This window comes from Patella vulgata, chromosome 5 (genome assembly GCF_932274485.2).
Source record: "Patella vulgata chromosome 5, xgPatVulg1.2, whole genome shotgun sequence".
Taxonomy (NCBI): Eukaryota; Metazoa; Mollusca; class Gastropoda; family Patellidae; genus Patella; species Patella vulgata.
The window spans coordinates 20,929,153-20,948,958 of NC_065883.2; the positions used below are offsets into that span (position 1 = coordinate 20,929,153).

The following is a 19,806-nucleotide window of genomic DNA, read 5'->3' on the forward strand; positions in this document are numbered from 1 at the left end:
GTTTCACTAATGTATCATTTCAGAAAGTTTATACCCCTTTACCATAGAATAAAATCATTTACAGATTTGCAAGGTTACACCCCATAAATTTAGCACATAGATCAACCAGCATGCAGACAGATAGAAAAAGTATGAAAGTTCCGAAAAAAAATCCATCAATAATTTGAATAATAATGATTAAATTCAAGTCTTTATCATGGTTAAAATCACATCAAATATACACCTTCTAGGATACACATAGATTCACAAAAACGCTATGATATAACATTTCAGTGTCTAAAAGTAGCAAAAAAGACGGTAAAAAGACGACAATGTTACATAGAACTTTTTCGTATGAAAGCTGTTCGATATGTGCTGTCGTATCCGTGTGCCGTATGACGTATGAGAAATACACACACATAGAAATATATATATTTCTATGTACACACACACATTGATGACGTCACATGCACAATCCATACGGATACGCGATCAATCTCCCAAACAGAGTTGTCTTCCCTTGCAGTCCACACGTGTATAGCGAGACTTGCGTGGAGAATGATACGCGATACGGACCAGAAATTTACGGTTGCCAAAAGTCTCTATTAATTTTATGTTCCGTTTCGTCGACCAATTAAAAGCAACCTAAACAATTGGCTGTTGCGGGTCTTTTTTTCTGGTTTCGAATGTTATTGATTTGCTTGGGAAATTTTCAGTTCATCATACGATTGTTACAATGTTCGGATTGGTATTCATTTTTAGAGAACCACGCTGTAAAAGTCCCGACCATAAACCAATCTATTAATGCAATTTAAAGATGTATTATGTAAGATTTAGCTAGAAAGCTGGTCGTTCTTGCTATAACAGTTCATAAACAGGTAATGCAAAATGAATGAAAATTTCTTTCAAATTAGTTTATTCTGAGCGAAGTTATCCCTTTTTTTAAGATGTGTCACAATCGCACTAGTCTCGCTTCGCCACTTATAAATATTAAACAATTAAATGGCGACCGTGTTTTAATCAGTTTAAATCTCCACATCACGTAGATTATAGGCTATATATTAGCAAAGACCTGTAATAGGCATACTACATCATTAATACAATAAAAATTCAAATGTAATTTTGACTGATTTTGGAACTCTCAGTGCAGTTTATTTAGGCTGGTATAAAAACAAGTCACACAATAGAATATAGTTGATCTGTAATATTGCAGCATTCTAAAGAATTTATCGACATTTAATCCTATTATACTATTCAAAAAAAGTAGGGGATATTTGATTTGTAAGTGTTATTAAAGTCACCTAATGAAACTGACGAAGAAACAAATGACAAAATGAAATGAAGTTCACATTCATCGATTTATTCCAAATGATCGTTAGACTAAGTAAGGCACAGACTGACCATTATAAGGGTAAAATGATACCCGGGGTCAAACAGCAAAGTTACCACAGCATCACAACCAAGTCAGTAACGGGTAAATCCTCCTCTGTTTGCCAAACAAGCATTGATCCGACGTGGCATACTCCTAATGAGACGTCTAAGGTCATTTTGGTCCAGATTGTCCCATTCCTGTTGCAACGCAGCAGCAAGTTCTTGGACATTGGCAGGGCGTTGTTGACGTTGACGTAACCTCTGTCCAAGCATGTCCCAGACATGCTCGATGGGTGAGAGGTCGGGACTCAGTGCTGGCCAAGGTAATGTGGTGATGTTCTGTTGTTGGAGGTAACCTGTAACGATCCTGGCCCTGTGACATCTTGCGTTGTCATCCTGGAAGATGAAACGGCGGCCATGATGTCGTGCGAACGGCACAACATGGCCTGCCAAGATGTTGTCCCGGTAGTACTGGCCTGTAACACGCCCTGCAACAACATGTAAAGCCGTTCTTCCAGCAACAGTGATGCCTCCCCACACAATAACAGAACCACCCCCAAATCGATCATGTCTGATGACGTTAACGTCTTGGAAGCGCTCGTTTCGACGACGCCACACCCTCCTACGTCTGTCCAAAAAATCAACAGTGAACCTTGACTCATCTGAAAACATCACATTGCTCCAGCGTCGATTATCCCAGTGTTGACGATCCCTACACCAACGACGTCTTGCCTGAATGTGATGATCTCTCAAACAAGGGATCACGCGAGGACGTCGGGCGCGAAGGTGACCCCTATGCAGTCGATTCCGAAACGTCTGGCCACTCACTCTCAGACCAGTGTCTGTTTGAAGACGAGCGCTGATCTGATTTGCTGTGATGACACGATTTCTCAAGGCCAAGGTACGGATAAATCGATCCTGGGCTTGAGTTGTCGACCTGAGCGTGGTCTGTCCTGTACAGATTGTGTATCACGGTATCTGGACCATAGCCTGCTTATGACAGACTGAGAAACATTCATCGTCCGCGCCACAACCGCCTGTGTTGTGCCGATCTGTAGCATGCCAAGGGCACGTAACCTTTCATTTTGGGTAAGCCGACGCATATCAAAATTTGTTTTCTGGTCACTAAAACAATTAAACTGATGTTTCCACCCTGGAATTCAATGCCACAATGACTGTAACATTCAAAGTCAGAGTCGTGCAAATCTTGGGTTGGACCCCCATGATGATCCCAAGCATCACCTGCATTCCATGCGGTAGCTATTGGTGCGTTTGGGCGTCACATGTAACTGGAAATGTTTCTTCTGTTAGGTTCTATAGTGACTTTTTTCGTAGTCATTTGCATATTTTAGTATTATGCCCCCAAAATCAAATATCCCCTACTTTTTTTGAATAGTATATATCCATCAAAGGCTCCTACGCCTATGCCATTGTTATTTAACTTCTGACATTGTGGCATTACTGTATAGTTCTTATTGTACAACCAATGTTAAAAGCAAAAAGTCGCATACTCGTCTATTTGTCAACTGCATGCAGTCTTGTACAACACCCTTGATTATATTTTAAATCTTACGAAGTGCAGAAAATCTTTAAATTTTTAATCGTTTTTTAAAATAGTATGCATTGCGTCATTTTATCGCAATAAAAATCCCTTGCCAAAATCACAAAATTGTGAAAGACAAGAATATTGGTCCAAAATGGTTTAATTCCGTTCAGTATTTAAAAATATATTGAATTTAGTGTAATATAAAATTTTATATAAATTTCACACCTCCATATTTATGTGTCTGAGGCAATTGAAGAAACAATAACAGGCCTTATGATATTAATTTTTGGCGTTCCGCGACGTTTCGTTCCGGAGTTTACCAAAAACATTGTGAACGCGATATGGGCTGTAGTTTTTAACTAATGCTTTTCGGATTTGGTCATTGGGGTCATGGGCTGGGTGAACACTATCGATATTTAGCGTTCCATGACTTTTCGTTCCTGAGTTATCCCTAATTTGCAGAAAATCTAGATGTAGGTTATGGTTTTTAAGCGATAGAGCCAAAGTGTTTAACGGAATCTTTTAAAATTTGGTGGGAAGCATTGGGACATGTGAGGATGAACCCTAGCAATAACGGATGTCTTTCAAATTTGGTGGGAAGCACTCGGGTCATGATACAAAGTGTTATGCGACCTTCCGTTCCGAAGTTATCAAATTTGCCCAACATCCAATGCTACTGCGTGTGCGTATTTCCACGCCTTGTGTGGCTATCTTTTAACTTTTGGGATAGATGAGAACGACCTTGTTGTGCATTCTGTAGACCCGTGTTATTGCCGTGTATTAGTTTTAAAAAAAAGAAATCACCATGTTGTAACAGATGCAGTAGTACAGCAACCTATAATCACATTCTCCATATATCATATAAGTTCAACTATTTTGAGATTTAACTCTCGATTGATATTGTGTCAGATAACGGACCAAAATAGAATGAGAAAAATATAAAATTCGATCTAATACTCAATAAACCGACGTGTCAACTAAGCCCACGTCTCCTCCGGGATTATAAAAGAAACCACAGTCAGTGACCAATTCAGACGTTTCTAGATTTCTTGTGAAAGATATCCGTTGATCATGTCGTTGAAGATGTTAACTATCGTGTTGTTGTGTGTTTATGTTTGTGGGGTAATATCCATGCCACAGGAACCACCATCAGGAGGACCAGGAGGTCCGGGAGGCCCAGGAGGCCCAGGAGGTCCACCACCAACTGGGAATCCACCACCACCTGGAGATTCACCACCACCACCACCAAGTGGAGGTAAATATTTTTTGTACTCAAAATATTTGAAACAAAGTATCTTTAAAATCACTAAACTTCTTTGTCTCTGTAATTCTGTTTGATGTGTTGGTCTGCTTTATGAAGTTGGTATCCGTTTCATTTAAAATATTTATGTCCATAGAGATAGGAGAAATAGACGAACAAGCATGGTATTCCCCGGGCCACCTACCCGGCGGAGACATGTACAAGTTTTTCAGCATGGCCTGGTCGATACCTATGCAACCCGGATTAGATATCGCAAGGCTCATCGTCGGCCGAGAGGAGGGGAGAGTGCAACTGTCAATGCCTCAGGTAGATCCGTGAAAGTGACAATTCCCCACAAAGCCGATTCGTCATCGGCTTTTGTAATTGTTGCTTATGTTCCGTCTCGCCAGGCGTCTGACCGTCAGAAAAGTCGTGAGAGACATGTCTGCTCTCAGAGGTCTTTTGTCCGATGCAGCCTGTACATGCGGTTCGAGTTGCTTCGGATTGCTACTCCAAGTGCGTGGTAAGATCCACTGCACGAGCCCGATAGCGAACAATTGAACTTTGAAGAGGGAGTTCAAGACATCGCGAAATCACCTACAGGCAAACGGCTGGATTAGCCCATTCATAATACATCTAACTATCCCTTTACAGCACTTCACTCCCTACACATTTCCCCTCGTCCTACTTTCCCAAACGTCAACAACACATCTCATACATCCAGTTCGCTGATTAACCCTTGTACCACGTCTACTGGATTAGCCCGTGCCAACAGCCAAATCTAGCTCTTGGGGCAGGCGACTCTTCGTGTGTTCGGGAGGATTTATCCCCGTCAGCGGCCCATCCGTGTTGCGAGTCGCGATCGATCGGCAACTAGTACCTTGTCACTGTCTGTCGTTAATTTTATCTGTACAACTGTGGTCTCTAGGTTGTCTTCTGTGGGGCGGTGGGCATTGTGGAGCGGGGTTTTTTTTTGGGGGGGGGGGGGGAGGGGGCTGATCGTGACAGTTTTGTAGTCCAATCTACACATCTATAAAGCCAAACAAAATAAATTAAATCTTGTAAACAAACTGAGTGTCTCTTCTGTTATGTAACGCAAATTTAATCGTATATTTATTTTGTCTAATCACTAATCAAATCAACCCAATTCAAGACTGTATCTGTACATACACCAAATAATTTACCGCCATTAAATATCATGTCAAGGATTATAATAATGTACTTTGTGTAGGATGTTAAATCCCATTACATTTGATTTGATTTTGTGCAACATAATTAGATTTAAGAAAATGTAAAATATATTTCATTTCGGCAATATCATTCCATCTTCAGAGTTTAGGATATAATCTTCGCTTAAATATTTTGATGGGCTTTTTCTTAATCATATTGAATACTGTTGATTTCGATTGTTTGTTCTTAATTAAATGTTAAACAATTTATGACTTGAGTTCATCGTGGATAAAACTGTACAAAAAATAGAAATTGTCCGAAAAATACATGTGACGATTAGCATATTCCTGAAGCCATGACCCGAGAAATCCCTCTCTGGCCATTGTTGGATTGACTTCTGATACTTGAGCTTTTGAGGAGTGTGTCTATTCTTCCCTTTCAATCAAATCTCTCCAAGGTACAATCTGGGATCTTCCCTAAAACTTTGGACGATGATTTAAGGTATTAAAAACGGCGAAAATATTGTTCGTCTTCAAACAGTATCGTTTACATCGTAGACGTTTTGATACCATCGTTTGTCAGGCAATTATATTCCATCTATGCCCTCTGGGCATTTCGGATTAATATTGCATATTCCCGGTTATCCAGCCAGAATATGCTTGAACACTCATGTTTAAAGAAAAACCAAAAAACTCATGAACCCTGACCTGTATCACGTGGCCGTAGTTGATGTCAGTCCGTGCAAACTCTGGTAAGTGTCTTTTTCTGTTATGATCTAGACTAGGATAGAGCTTGAATACTCTCTTCCACTTCTTGAGGTGATCCTCAGTTAGTACTATAAGTTTTATAATTCATATCTACTATTTTATTGTAGCTCATATTATCTATTTATATTCCGAGTCGTATCGCTGATTCGACTCTCATGGTTTATTGCTATTTTTAGCAACAAACAAAATACAAACTGTCGTTTCGTTGGTTCAACGAAATAATAATATGAGTGAATCTCCCGATCAGGATTTTACTGGCTTTACAGCCCAAGATTTAAGTATTGCTGAAAATATTTTGATTAATAACAATCAAGGTGATACAACCAAATTCGCTGATCTTTATTGCGACAAAGCAAAAAATTCGAAACCGGAAGTTAAAACTTCTCAGGTAAACAAACATGGCCGAAAAATTGGAAAAAGGAAAAGTTCGGAGAAAATTACTGCTCCATGTAAGAAACAATTAAACTTTGCTCGAACGGGTGCAAAACCTACTTGCACGGTCACTTCTGCAGCACTGAACCATGGTTCTGAATTTGCCGATGATTTTGCTCATTCGGCCGCTGTAACGAATACTAATAGTAATAGTAATAGGGCCACTTTCGAGGATACCACGAGCGGTGGTCACGTAAAATTATCGAACGAACAAATAAACAGAAACGAACTTGTTGATTTAAAGAATCAAATAGCTTTATTGACATCTATAGTTGATAAACAGTTACACAAGCCTACTAATGCTGATCTAGGCCATCACGTCAATGATTATAGAAATATAGAACAAAATGTTAGTTCTAACGATATTTATTCTAACAATAAAAATCATGAATATGAAAATTTTTACAATGAACCGGTAATCGATCTGGTTGATCCTCAAGAAATGTATGATGAGTTTCAAGAGGAAACACCTGATGTTCTTGAGGATGATTTTGATATCCCTAAGATATTTCAAGGGGATGATACTTTTGGTAATCCAGTATCAGATAGTCTTGTTAAATTGGTTTCTGTTGCCACCACTAAGAAGGTGGAGATTGGAAAAATGACATCCAAATATTCAATTCCTGAGAACTGTAAATGTTTGGTTCCACCACTAGTTGATGGAGACATTTGGAACATTTTGCCGAAGACGGCTCAATCTCAGGATTTATCGCTTCAAGATGTTCAAAAATTAATTAGTATTGGTATAGCCCCCCTTCTTACAATCTTGGCGTCCAAAGATCGAACTATCGATCAAAATAGTAAAATTGCAGTGATCGACTCAGTCGTGATTTTGGGAAACTCTTTGAATGAGATTTCGTTGAGACGTAGACATCTTATGAAACCCTTTCTCAGTAAGAGATACCATCCTCTTTGTTCTTCTTCTCGACCTATCTCAGGTACTCTATTTGGTCCAGACATTGCCACCAGGATTAAAGAAATAGACCAATCTGCCAAATTATATACTCCAATGAACTCGAACTATAATAATAAAAGATCTAATAATTATTCATATGGCAGGTCATGGTATAAAAAGCCTTTTTTAGGTGGAGGCCAGAGGAGGTATCAACCTCCAGATCGGAGGGGAGGTTACCAGAATTTACAGTACAGGGGCAGGTATTACAGCACACGAGGCAGAGCCAGAGGCCGTTATACAAAGAACCAATAGATTGTGTAAGTAAGAATTTGGGCAACAAGAAGTTTATAGCGGGACAATTATCTAAATTTTCTCATAATTGGCAGTATCTCACAACTGATAGTTGGATTATCGATACAATTAGTAATGGATATACAATTGAGTTTAATTCATTACCTGTCCAGTGGTCTTGGCCCAATTCGCCTTGTCTTTCAGTGACAGAGGTTGATATTATTGATCAGGAGGTTGCAAAACTTCTTGACAAAGGTGCAATTGAACCAACCAATCCTTTTCCGGATCAATTTATTTCTAATTTATTTTTAGTACCTAAAAAGAATGGGTCATTAAGGCCCGTAATCAATCTAAAAAAGTTAAACAATTTTGTATCTTATGAACACTTTAAGCAGGAAACTTTGGCTGTTGCTCTGAAGTCTATTACAAAGAATAGTTTTTTAACCTCGATAGACCTTTGTGATGCTTATTTTTCTATTGGAATTAATCCTAGTGATAGGAAATATTTATGCTTTGTTTGGCATGATGTCATTTATCATTTCACATGCTTACCGTTTGGAATTTCGTCAGCGCCTCGGGTGTTCACAAAAGTCCTTAAGCCTATTTTCTCATTTTTAAGGAAGCAGTCAATTATATGCTTTTATTTTATAGATGATTCACTTTTTTCATCTACAACCATTGAAGAGTCAAATTCTAACACATATAAAGCTATTGATTTGTTTCATAATCTTGGTTTTGTAGTTAATCTGGAGAAATCACACTTAAAACCTTCGAAAGAATTGGTTTTTCTTGGTTTTATTATCAACACAGAATATTATAATGTTTTTATGACTCCTGATAAATTAGATAAGATTGTATTATTAGCTAGGAATTTATTAGCTTCTGTTTTTACTATACGAGATTTAGCTTCATTCATAGGCCTTTGCTCATTTAGTAGAACTGCAATCCAGCCTGCTCCACTTTATATCCATTATTTAGATAAAGGTAAAACAAGACTGCTTTCACAATCTGGTCTTAACTATGATGCTATTGCGGTTCTAGATTTTAAGATGATCGATGAGCTTCATTGGTGGATTCATGAAGCCTATTTGTTCAATGGTAATCATATTCAACCCCCTCCAGTGGATGAGATTTTAACCACTGATGCGTCTGAAATGGGATGGGGAGCTCATTTTAGGAATTTCCAAACAAATTCCGTATGGCTCCCATGCGAACAAGCAAATCATATAAATTTTTTAGAGCTATTAGCAGTTTTCAAAGCTTTAAAAAATCTTTGTTCAAAATTTCGTGATATCCATATATGTATTCAATCTGACAATTCTGTTGCTATTGCTTATATCAACAATATGGGAGGTGCAATTGATTCATTACATGAATTGTCTAAATCTATTTGGTTATGGTGTTATAAGAAGAGTATATACTTATCTGCTAAGCACATTCAGGGTAAATTTAATTTAGAGGCTGACTTCTTATCAAGAAATTTTTCAAACTCCACAGAGTGGATGCTCCATGAGAATACATTCAATAAGATTTGTAATTATTTTGGTACACCAGATATAGATTTATTTGCATCCTCATTAAATTATCAGATTGAATCTTATGTTTCTTGGTACCCAGATCCATATTGTTTAGCTTGTGATGCTTTCACTATTTCTTGGAATAATTATTATCCATATATTTTTGCTCCTTTCAGTCTTATACCTCGAATACTCAACAAGCTAGTTTTGGACAAGGTAGCAATGGCTATAATGGTTGTTCCAGCATGGTCAACCCAGGTATGGTATCCTTTGCTGTTAAGTCTTTTAGTGGATTACCCACTTCTTTTGCCCAAACGGAGAGATCTGTTGAGGTTGGTCCACAGCGGTGCGTTGCACCCCTTGAAAGGCAATTCCCTCAGGTTGACCGTTTGTCTTGTATCAGGGCAAACATTCAGAGTCGAGGCATTTCAAAAGAGTCTGCAGAACTCATCCTTAATTCATGGCGACCAAAAACAAACAAGCAATATCAATTGGCTTGGAATAGATGGAATCTTTGGTGTGTGCAAGGGAAAGTCAATCCCTTATTTCCATCTATAGAAAATTTGTTGAATTTTCTTGGGTTTTTGCACAAATCAAATTTTTCATATAGTGTCATAAATGCAACTCGCTCTAGCATTGTCCAGACATTGCTTACTCTTGGGAATTCTCACTTGAGGGACCACCCTTTATTTACTCGGTTCATGAAAGGTGTTTTTGTCCATAAACCACCTAAACCTCGTTATTTGGCAACATGGGATGTATCCATCTTGTTGCATTATCTAAGTTCATTGTATCCGTTGGATACATTATCTTTACGTATGCTTACGATTAAAGCAGTTTCTCTATTGTCTTTGTCAACTGCTCAACGATGTCAAACGCTAGCATCTTTCTCTTTAGATTCTGTGAAAGATTCTGGAACAGCTATGTGTCTGTCGGCATCGGGTGTCTTGAAGACATCACGCCCATCTCAACCGCTATATACTGTCAACATTAATAATTATAAGAAATTATCTATTTGCCCTTGTTATACACTACGCACATATATTTCAGCTACCCAGAGTAAGCGTAAATCACAGAATTTATTTATTTCTTTTTTCCACAAAAAAGCAGTTTGTGCTGCTACTATAGCCGGATGGATTAAAGAAGCTTTGATTTCATCTGGTATTAATACAGATATATTTAAACCACACTCTGTAAGAGGTGCTTCATCATCTGCCGCTAATTTAGCAGGACTCTCTATTTCAGAAATATTGAAGACAGCAGACTGGAAGTCGGAGAAGACTTTTGCTGCTTATTATAAAAGAGATATTTTGCCTTCTTTTTCAGATATTGTGTTAAATAAAATGTAAACATGTTTTCCATTTGTTGTTGTCAACCTCTTTAAATTATGCAATATTAATCCGAAATGCCCAGAGGGCATAGATGGAATATAATTCTACTCTCAGCCGAGCGCCCGAAGGGCGCGAAGGATGAGAGAAATTATATGAATATATAGCCCGAGGGCTTGAGGATTAATCTTCCCTCCCTAAGTCCCTCCCAGGTTATATGTTCATATAATTTTTTGGTTGACAACATGCTTGACTTTAAAAAGACACTTACCAGAGTTTGCACGGACTGACATCAACTACGGCCACGTGATACAGGTCAGGGTTCATGAGTTTTTTGGTTTTTCTTTAAACATGAGTGTTCAAGCATATTCTGGCTGGATAACCGGGAATATGCAATATTAATCCTCAAGCCCTCGGGCTATATATTCATATAATTTCTCTCATCCTTCGCGCCCTTCGGGCGCTCGGCTGAGAGTAGAATTAGTTTGTCTGCAATATCCTGCTATGCACTTTTTTGTACATACTTGCTTTTCTTCGCTACAGGCGTAAAAACTGTAGAAAACATCTTATCCTGGTAAAAATATAAATTAGAAATTTCGATACTTGGTCTAGTGATTTTTGCAGAACTTTGGATAGATTAGTACATGTGAGCACTTCTGCCCGTGACAATTTACTATTGATCCTATGCAACGGAATTTCGTTTGCCAATTTTGGACCCACGTCGGTTTAGTCACTGGGCGCTGACCCACTATAGGTCCAACATTTGATCCCTGTATTGCCCGACAAAGTTTGTCGGAATTTTTCAGCATGTTTTCCCCATGTTAATAAAAGTATTTGGGGCATACCAGAAACCGAAAATAGCTGTTAAAAGTCTAAACTGCGAAAGTCCATGTTTGACAAGACCGAGAGAAACACGTGTGTATAGGTTCGAGATACGTCTCTGGAAATATGGATGATCTTATAACCCCTTGAGTAGCATTTAGCGATTGGGAACAATCAATACACCTTTTTCTCGTCAAACAATTACAATAACCATACAACACGATTAGGGGAAGATTCGAATATATTTAAGAACCGACTTTTTAAAACTGTGGACACAATATTATCTTCACGGTTTATATGATGTTGTGGAATCATTAAAATAGACATATAAGCCAATTGAATATTCGTTCTTTTCAGATGGGAGGTGATATTGCAGGCTAACAGGCGTGTTGTACGGATTAAAACCAGACATAACTCTAGCGTATAATAGTCGATGTCAATAACCTATCATTGTCTGTATGTTAAGGGAGCAATAAAAACTACAACACAACTTGAATGTATATTGGGTTATATTTTTAATTTTTTTAACCGAGGCTTTTATTGCTTTTTAATTCATTGAAAGGAGCAGTCCTTTTTTAGAGAGAGAGTGAGAAAGAGTGAGAGAGGTGTGTGTGTGTGTGTGGTGGGGGGGGGTGTCTTTAGCCGTAGGAATAATTCGGAGGACCCGGAAAGTTTATGGTTCACTCGACACAAACTATGTCATTTCTGGACAAACGTAATGATTCAATTTGTCTCAATAATTCGCCTGTGCGTTAGGTTCTTTAGTCGTAGGGAGAAATCGGACGGAGGACATCACTACTCCGTGTCAGGTACAAAGTGGGAATGGAAACCACACCACTCGACTCAATGACACGACAGACCTTGTGATGTAAAGCGCACATGTTAGACCATTCTGCCACCCACCGCTACACAGATGTTTTAGGATAACCGTAATATAGATTGGTTTAGGTATGACACAGTGAGTGGTTTATCCTAGAGGTCGATGCTCGAATTATTGGGAGAGTCTATAATACCTATTCCATCTGTTTATGTAATTCCAACAGACTATATTTTAAGGGAGCTAAATCTCTAACTCAGTATTAGTGATATTGCTGGCGTTATCAGAGGGAATGTGGTGTGTCTTTTAATTGGAATCGACCGATTTGGGTAATATTTGGGGCCAATATATGTTTTGGGCAAGACAAGTGTTGCTTGTGTCAGATCTTAAGTCTGTATTTGACTATAAACACATTCATATAATGTATTAGGTTGAAACGCCCCCCCCCAAAAAAAACAAAAACATGTTGGAATATTTTCCTCATACCAGTGGTCATTAACCCGGTTAAGATGAAACGAAAAGGGAACACTGCGCCGCTTCTTTTAAAGACACATTTGCTATTTCAAATGGAAGACATTTATGAAGATTAAGAGTCCTTTAATCGGTAAAGGATCCGGGGTTCCCAAATGAGGTCACCCAGTTGCCATGTAGTCGCGACTTATTTTGGGTTTCAATGTCTTCCTGCGAATTCGAGGAGTAATGGTAGGTACATTAGAACAGTTGACAGTTACCGGCTGCGGGGCGAGTGAGGATCGCACGATAGCTTGGTGGCCAGTCGTCACGTGAATCATACAAAATCGATCAAAGAAGTAAGTTCGCCCAAATCTGGACGGTAAGACCCACCACTGCAAATTTAGTCGCGGTGGCTCGGTGCTAAGGCACTGGGTTCGACCCAGGAGGGTGTCAGGACGGAGGAACTAGCAAGGAACAGCATCTAGTCATTTGGACGGAACATTAAGTCAAGGTATCGTGTACACATTGGCGTGCACGTAAAAGAACCCTATGCCCGTCCTAATTTCTTTAGTCCGGGTGCAGTAACCCATAAATATCATGGCAGTTCATACCACTGCCTAAAAGATGCTTCCTTTATCTTGGTAGTTAAAATAACATACGACTGACCTATTGAGCCACGGTGGCTGAGTGGTTAAGACGCTGGCTCGCTAGCCTGGTGGTCGGGTATTCGATCCCTGCATTGGCCGAGAAAGTTCATCTGGATTTTCCGACGTGGTTTCCCCTTGTCAGTGGTGCAGAACTGAGGGCCTGACAAGGACAGTTGTCTAGTCCTTCGGATGAGACGAAAAACCGAGGTCCGATGTATACATTGGAATGCACGTAAAAAATCCCTTGGCAGTTGGAATTCGATATAAGAATAGGCGATAGTGCCGCTGCCCGGGCAAAATTTCCCTCATAGCACACTATATGGCGTATGCCCGTCTTCATTAGCCCAGTATAGGAGCAGAACAGTAGAACGTTAAACCCCATTTCATTCCATTTACAACTGACCTATACAGTAGGACGTTAAAGCAATTTCATTTCACCCCATGCTCTATATATAGTGTATTAGATGATAGTGTTGTTCAATATTTTCTTTATGCTGGCAAAGAAGTTAATCGGTAATATTGCAGCTTTCTGAAGAATTTATCGACATTTAGTCCTATTATATCCATCAAAGGAATTATTTGTATCGAGTTTAAATGATTCACGCGACGCCTGGCATGTCTTTAATTAAAGATACATTATGGGAGATTAGATACAGAGTCGATATGTAACATTTTTACCGACATGCGTAGCATTTCGTGTACATAATTCTTTCAATTTTGGTTTCACGCTACATAACGTCAGTAAGTAAATTCAATAAAGATTATGGGAGATTAGATAAAGAGCTGGAAGTTCTCACTATTATAGTTAAAAGCTAGATAATGTAAAGGGAATTTGCTAAAAAATTCAGTCAAATTGATCCACTCTGAACCGATAATTTAGCGATTGAATTTTAGGTCTAGCCTCGATCATCATTACTAAAGTCGGTACGAAAAAAACATAGTCTTGATTATCCATTTTTGAATTAAATCCTGTAAATATCCTAGGCTAGCGATGGCATGTCTGCTCTCAGAGGTCTTTTGTCCGATGCAGCCTGTACATGCGGTTCGAGTTGCTTCGGATTGCTACTCCAAGTGCGTGGTAAGATCCACTGCACGAGCCCGATAGCGAACAATTGAACTTTGAAGAGGGAGTTCAAGACATCGCGAAATCACCTACAGGCAAACGGCTGGATTAGCCCATTCATAATACATCTAACTATCCCTTTACAGCACTTCACTCCCTACACATTTCCCCTCGTCCTACTTTCCCAAACGTCAACAACACATCTCATACATCCAGTTCGCTGATTAACCCTTGTACCACGTCTACTGGATTAGCCCGTGCCAACAGCCAAATCTAGCTCTTGGGGCAGGCGACTCTTCGTGTGTTCGGGAGGATTTATCCCCGTCAGCGGCCCATCCGTGTTGCGAGTCGCGATCGATCGGCAACTAGTACCTTGTCACTGTCTGTCGTTAATTTTATCTGTACAACTGTGGTCTCTAGGTTGTCTTCTGTGGGGCGGTGGGCATTGTGGAGCGGGGTTTTTTTTTTGGGGGGGGGGAGGGGGCTGATCGTGACAGTTTTGTAGTCCAATCTACACATCTATAAAGCCAAACAAAATAAATTAAATCTTGTAAACAAACTGAGTGTCTCTTCTGTTATGTAACGCAAATTTAATCGTATATTTATTTTGTCTAATCACTAATCAAATCAACCCAATTCAAGACTGTATCTGTACATACACCAAATAATTTACCGCCATTAAATATCATGTCAAGGATTATAATAATGTACTTTGTGTAGGATGTTAAATCCCATTACATTTGATTTGATTTTGTGCAACATAATTAGATTTAAGAAAATGTAAAATATATTTCATTTCGGCAATATCATTCCATCTTCAGAGTTTAGGATATAATCTTCGCTTAAATATTTTGATGGGCTTTTTCTTAATCATATTGAATACTGTTGATTTCGATTGTTTGTTCTTAATTAAATGTTAAACAATTTATGACTTGAGTTCATCGTGGATAAAACTGTACAAAAAATAGAAATTGTCCGAAAAATACATGTGACGATTAGCATATTCCTGAAGCCATGACCCGAGAAATCCCTCTCTGGCCATTGTTGGATTGACTTCTGATACTTGAGCTTTTGAGGAGTGTGTCTATTCTTCCCTTTCAATCAAATCTCTCCAAGGTACAATCTGGGATCTTCCCTAAAACTTTGGACGATGATTTAAGGTATTAAAAACGGCGAAAATATTGTTCGTCTTCAAACAGTATCGTTTACATCGTAGACGTTTTGATACCATCGTTTGTCAGGCAATTAGTTTGTCTGCAATATCCTGCTATGCACTTTTTTGTACATACTTGCTTTTCTTCGCTACAGGCGTAAAAACTGTAGAAAACATCTTATCCTGGTAAAAATATAAATTAGAAATTTCGATACTTGGTCTAGTGATTTTTGCAGAACTTTGGATAGATTAGTACATGTGAGCACTTCTGCCCGTGACAATTTACTATTGATCCTATGCAACGGAATTTCGTTTGCCAATTTTGGACCCACGTCGGTTTAGTCACTGGGCGCTGACCCACTATAGGTCCAACATTTGATCCCTGTATTGCCCGACAAAGTTTGTCGGAATTTTTCAGCATGTTTTCCCCATGTTAATAAAAGTATTTGGGGCATACCAGAAACCGAAAATAGCTGTTAAAAGTCTAAACTGCGAAAGTCCATGTTTGACAAGACCGAGAGAAACACGTGTGTATAGGTTCGAGATACGTCTCTGGAAATATGGATGATCTTATAACCCCTTGAGTAGCATTTAGCGATTGGGAACAATCAATACACCTTTTTCTCGTCAAACAATTACAATAACCATACAACACGATTAGGGGAAGATTCGAATATATTTAAGAACCGACTTTTTAAAACTGTGGACACAATATTATCTTCACGGTTTATATGATGTTGTGGAATCATTAAAATAGACATATAAGCCAATTGAATATTCGTTCTTTTCAGATGGGAGGTGATATTGCAGGCTAACAGGCGTGTTGTACGGATTAAAACCAGACATAACTCTAGCGTATAATAGTCGATGTCAATAACCTATCATTGTCTGTATGTTAAGGGAGCAATAAAAACTACAACACAACTTGAATGTATATTGGGTTATATTTTTAATTTTTTTAACCGAGGCTTTTATTGCTTTTTAATTCATTGAAAGGAGCAGTCCTTTTTTAGAGAGAGAGTGAGAAAGAGTGAGAGAGGTGTGTGTGTGTGTGTGGTGGGGGGGGGGGGTGTCTTTAGCCGTAGGAATAATTCGGAGGACCCGGAAAGTTTATGGTTCACTCGACACAAACTATGTCATTTCTGGACAAACGTAATGATTCAATTTGTCTCAATAATTCGCCTGTGCGTTAGGTTCTTTAGTCGTAGGGAGAAATCGGACGGAGGACATCACTACTCCGTGTCAGGTACAAAGTGGGAATGGAAACCACACCACTCGACTCAATGACACGACAGACCTTGTGATGTAAAGCGCACATGTTAGACCATTCTGCCACCCACCGCTACACAGATGTTTTAGGATAACCGTAATATAGATTGGTTTAGGTATGACACAGTGAGTGGTTTATCCTAGAGGTCGATGCTCGAATTATTGGGAGAGTCTATAATACCTATTCCATCTGTTTATGTAATTCCAACAGACTATATTTTAAGGGAGCTAAATCTCTAACTCAGTATTAGTGATATTGCTGGCGTTATCAGAGGGAATGTGGTGTGTCTTTTAATTGGAATCGACCGATTTGGGTAATATTTGGGGCCAATATATGTTTTGGGCAAGACAAGTGTTGCTTGTGTCAGATCTTAAGTCTGTATTTGACTATAAACACATTCATATAATGTATTAGGTTGAAACGCCCCCCCCCCCCAAAAAAAAACAAAAACATGTTGGAATATTTTCCTCATACCAGTGGTCATTAACCCGGTTAAGATGAAACGAAAAGGGAACACTGCGCCGCTTCTTTTAAAGACACATTTGCTATTTCAAATGGAAGACATTTATGAAGATTAAGAGTCCTTTAATCGGTAAAGGATCCGGGGTTCCCAAATGAGGTCACCCAGTTGCCATGTAGTCGCGACTTATTTTGGGTTTCAATGTCTTCCTGCGAATTCGAGGAGTAATGGTAGGTACATTAGAACAGTTGACAGTTACCGGCTGCGGGGCGAGTGAGGATCGCACGATAGCTTGGTGGCCAGTCGTCACGTGAATCATACAAAATCGATCAAAGAAGTAAGTTCGCCCAAATCTGGACGGTAAGACCCACCACTGCAAATTTAGTCGCGGTGGCTCGGTGCTAAGGCACTGGGTTCGACCCAGGAGGGTGTCAGGACGGAGGAACTAGCAAGGAACAGCATCTAGTCATTTGGACGGAACATTAAGTCAAGGTATCGTGTACACATTGGCGTGCACGTAAAAGAACCCTATGCCCGTCCTAATTTCTTTAGTCCGGGTGCAGTAACCCATAAATATCACGGCAGTTCATACCACTGCCTAAAAGATGCTTCCTTTATCTTGGTAGTTAAAATAACATACAACTGACCTATTGAGCCACGGTGGCTGAGTGGTTAAGACGCTGGCTCGCTAGCCTGGTGGTCGGGTATTCGATCCCTGCATTGGCCGAGAAAGTTCATCTGGATTTTCCGACGTGGTTTCCCCTTGTCAGTGGTGCAGAACTGAGGGCCTGACAAGGACAGTTGTCTAGTCCTTCGGATGAGACGAAAAACCGAGGTCCGATGTATACATTGGAATGCACGTAAAAAATCCCTTGGCAGTTGGAATTCGATATAAGAATAGGCGATAGTGCCGCTGCCCGGGCAAAATTTCCCTCATAGCACACTATATGGCGTATGCCCGTCTTCATTAGCCCAGTATAGGAGCAGAACAGTAGAACGTTAAACCCCATTTCATTCCATTTACAACTGACCTATACAGTAGGACGTTAAAGCAATTTCATTTCACCCCATGCTCTATATATAGTGTATTAGATGATAGTGTTGTTCAATATTTTCTTTATGCTGGCAAAGAAGTTAATCGGTAATATTGCAGCTTTCTGAAGAATTTATCGACATTTAGTCCTATTATATCCATCAAAGGAATTATTTGTATCGAGTTTAAATGATTCACGCGACGCCTGGCATGTCTTTAATTAAAGATACATTATGGGAGATTAGATACAGAGTCGATATGTAACATTTTTACCGACATGCGTAGCATTTCGTGTACATAATTCTTTCAATTTTGGTTTCACGCTACATAACGTCAGTAAGTAAATTCAAGAAAGATTATGGGAGATTAGATAAAGAGCTGGAAGTTCTCACTATTATAGTTAAAAGCTAGATAATGTAAAGGGAATTTGCTAAAAAATTCAGTCAAATTGATCCACTCTGAACCGATAATTTAGCGATTGAATTTTAGGTCTAGCCTCGATCATCATTACTAAAGTCGGTACGAAAAAAACATAGTCTTGATTATCCATTTTTGAATTAAATCCTGTAAATATCCTAGGCTAGCGATGGCATCAAGAGTTGATTATGGTCTGGATAAGTTAATTAATGTCTGATTAATGATTTAGATAACATTTCAGGCCTTAAGAAAGACCTGCAATAGGCAGATTTAGCTCTTACATAACGTATGTTTAATATAGCGTAGAAATACGTCCAAACTGCAGCTTTGTATCAATTGTAGCTTATTATCATAAAGGAAAACTTGAATGTTATTCAAATTTGTACCCTCTCACAAGGTTTTCAACGTATGCTTCTCGCAATGTAATCAGCACGCTTCCATTTTGTTGTAGACAAACAGAATTGGTAGGCCTGTTTTAAATCCGATTATATCTTGCGTTGTTATTTTGATATTGTTTTCTTAATTTAATGGTAAATAATTATTCTGAGTACTAGCGTGAATAAAAGGCGTGATAAATTAACATTTTGGCGAAAAATGCAATTGACGAATCGTTACTTTCATCGCTTAATTTCCAACGTGTCCGGGTGCTTTATTTACAGACCTTTATCAGGGGAAAAATGTTTTTTAATTTAAGGGATTTTAACCTATGCAGTTGCCGCAATAGAAATGTCGGCCAAGGTTTATGGTCGGTCTAGAAGATATTATCACCAGAAAAAGGTATCAGTCCAGTTTTAGGAACATCCTCAATTAAAAGCTTTCTCTTTTTTTAAAAATTGGGTCCAAAATTATTCAAATTGATCAATTCTTATATTATTGTCATTTAAACTTTACATTGGTGCATTATTTTTGCACCTCCATTTTTATGTGACTTATGTTATCTTCTTCTGACAGGCCAGTCCAATCTTCATCATGTTTTTTAATACCCAGATACGGTTAATTAGATAATAACAATAGTCTTTTTTGAAGAACCCCAATTTTTTTTTTTTTTTTGGGGATATAGATGGTAACGACCTTGTTGTGCATTCTAAAAAAGCGGGTCCCCAAAATAGATGGCAGTGGCCCATACCATGTCGTT

General features: G+C 38.9%; 2 long non-coding RNA genes across 6 annotated transcripts; both read left to right on the forward strand.

The window, feature by feature from the left end:
• Nucleotides 1-3,794: 3,794 nt before the first annotated feature.
• On the forward strand, nt 3,795-11,854 carry LOC130013038 (uncharacterized). Its single transcript, XR_008788319.1, has 2 exons — nt 3,795-4,151; nt 11,716-11,854. It is a non-coding gene; the product is annotated as an uncharacterized LOC130013038 (long non-coding RNA).
• Nucleotides 5,903-10,564, forward strand: LOC126814292 (uncharacterized). Of its 5 annotated transcripts, none has more exons than XR_007677479.2 (4): nt 5,903-6,057; nt 7,565-7,717; nt 9,385-9,466; nt 10,454-10,564. It is a non-coding gene; the product is annotated as an uncharacterized LOC126814292 (long non-coding RNA). The 5 variants fall into 5 exon arrangements; XR_007677483.2 differs by lacking the exon at nt 5,903-6,057 and adding an exon at nt 6,072-6,134; XR_007677484.2 differs by lacking the exon at nt 5,903-6,057 and adding an exon at nt 6,105-6,124.
• Nucleotides 11,855-19,806: the final 7,952 nt, after the last annotated feature.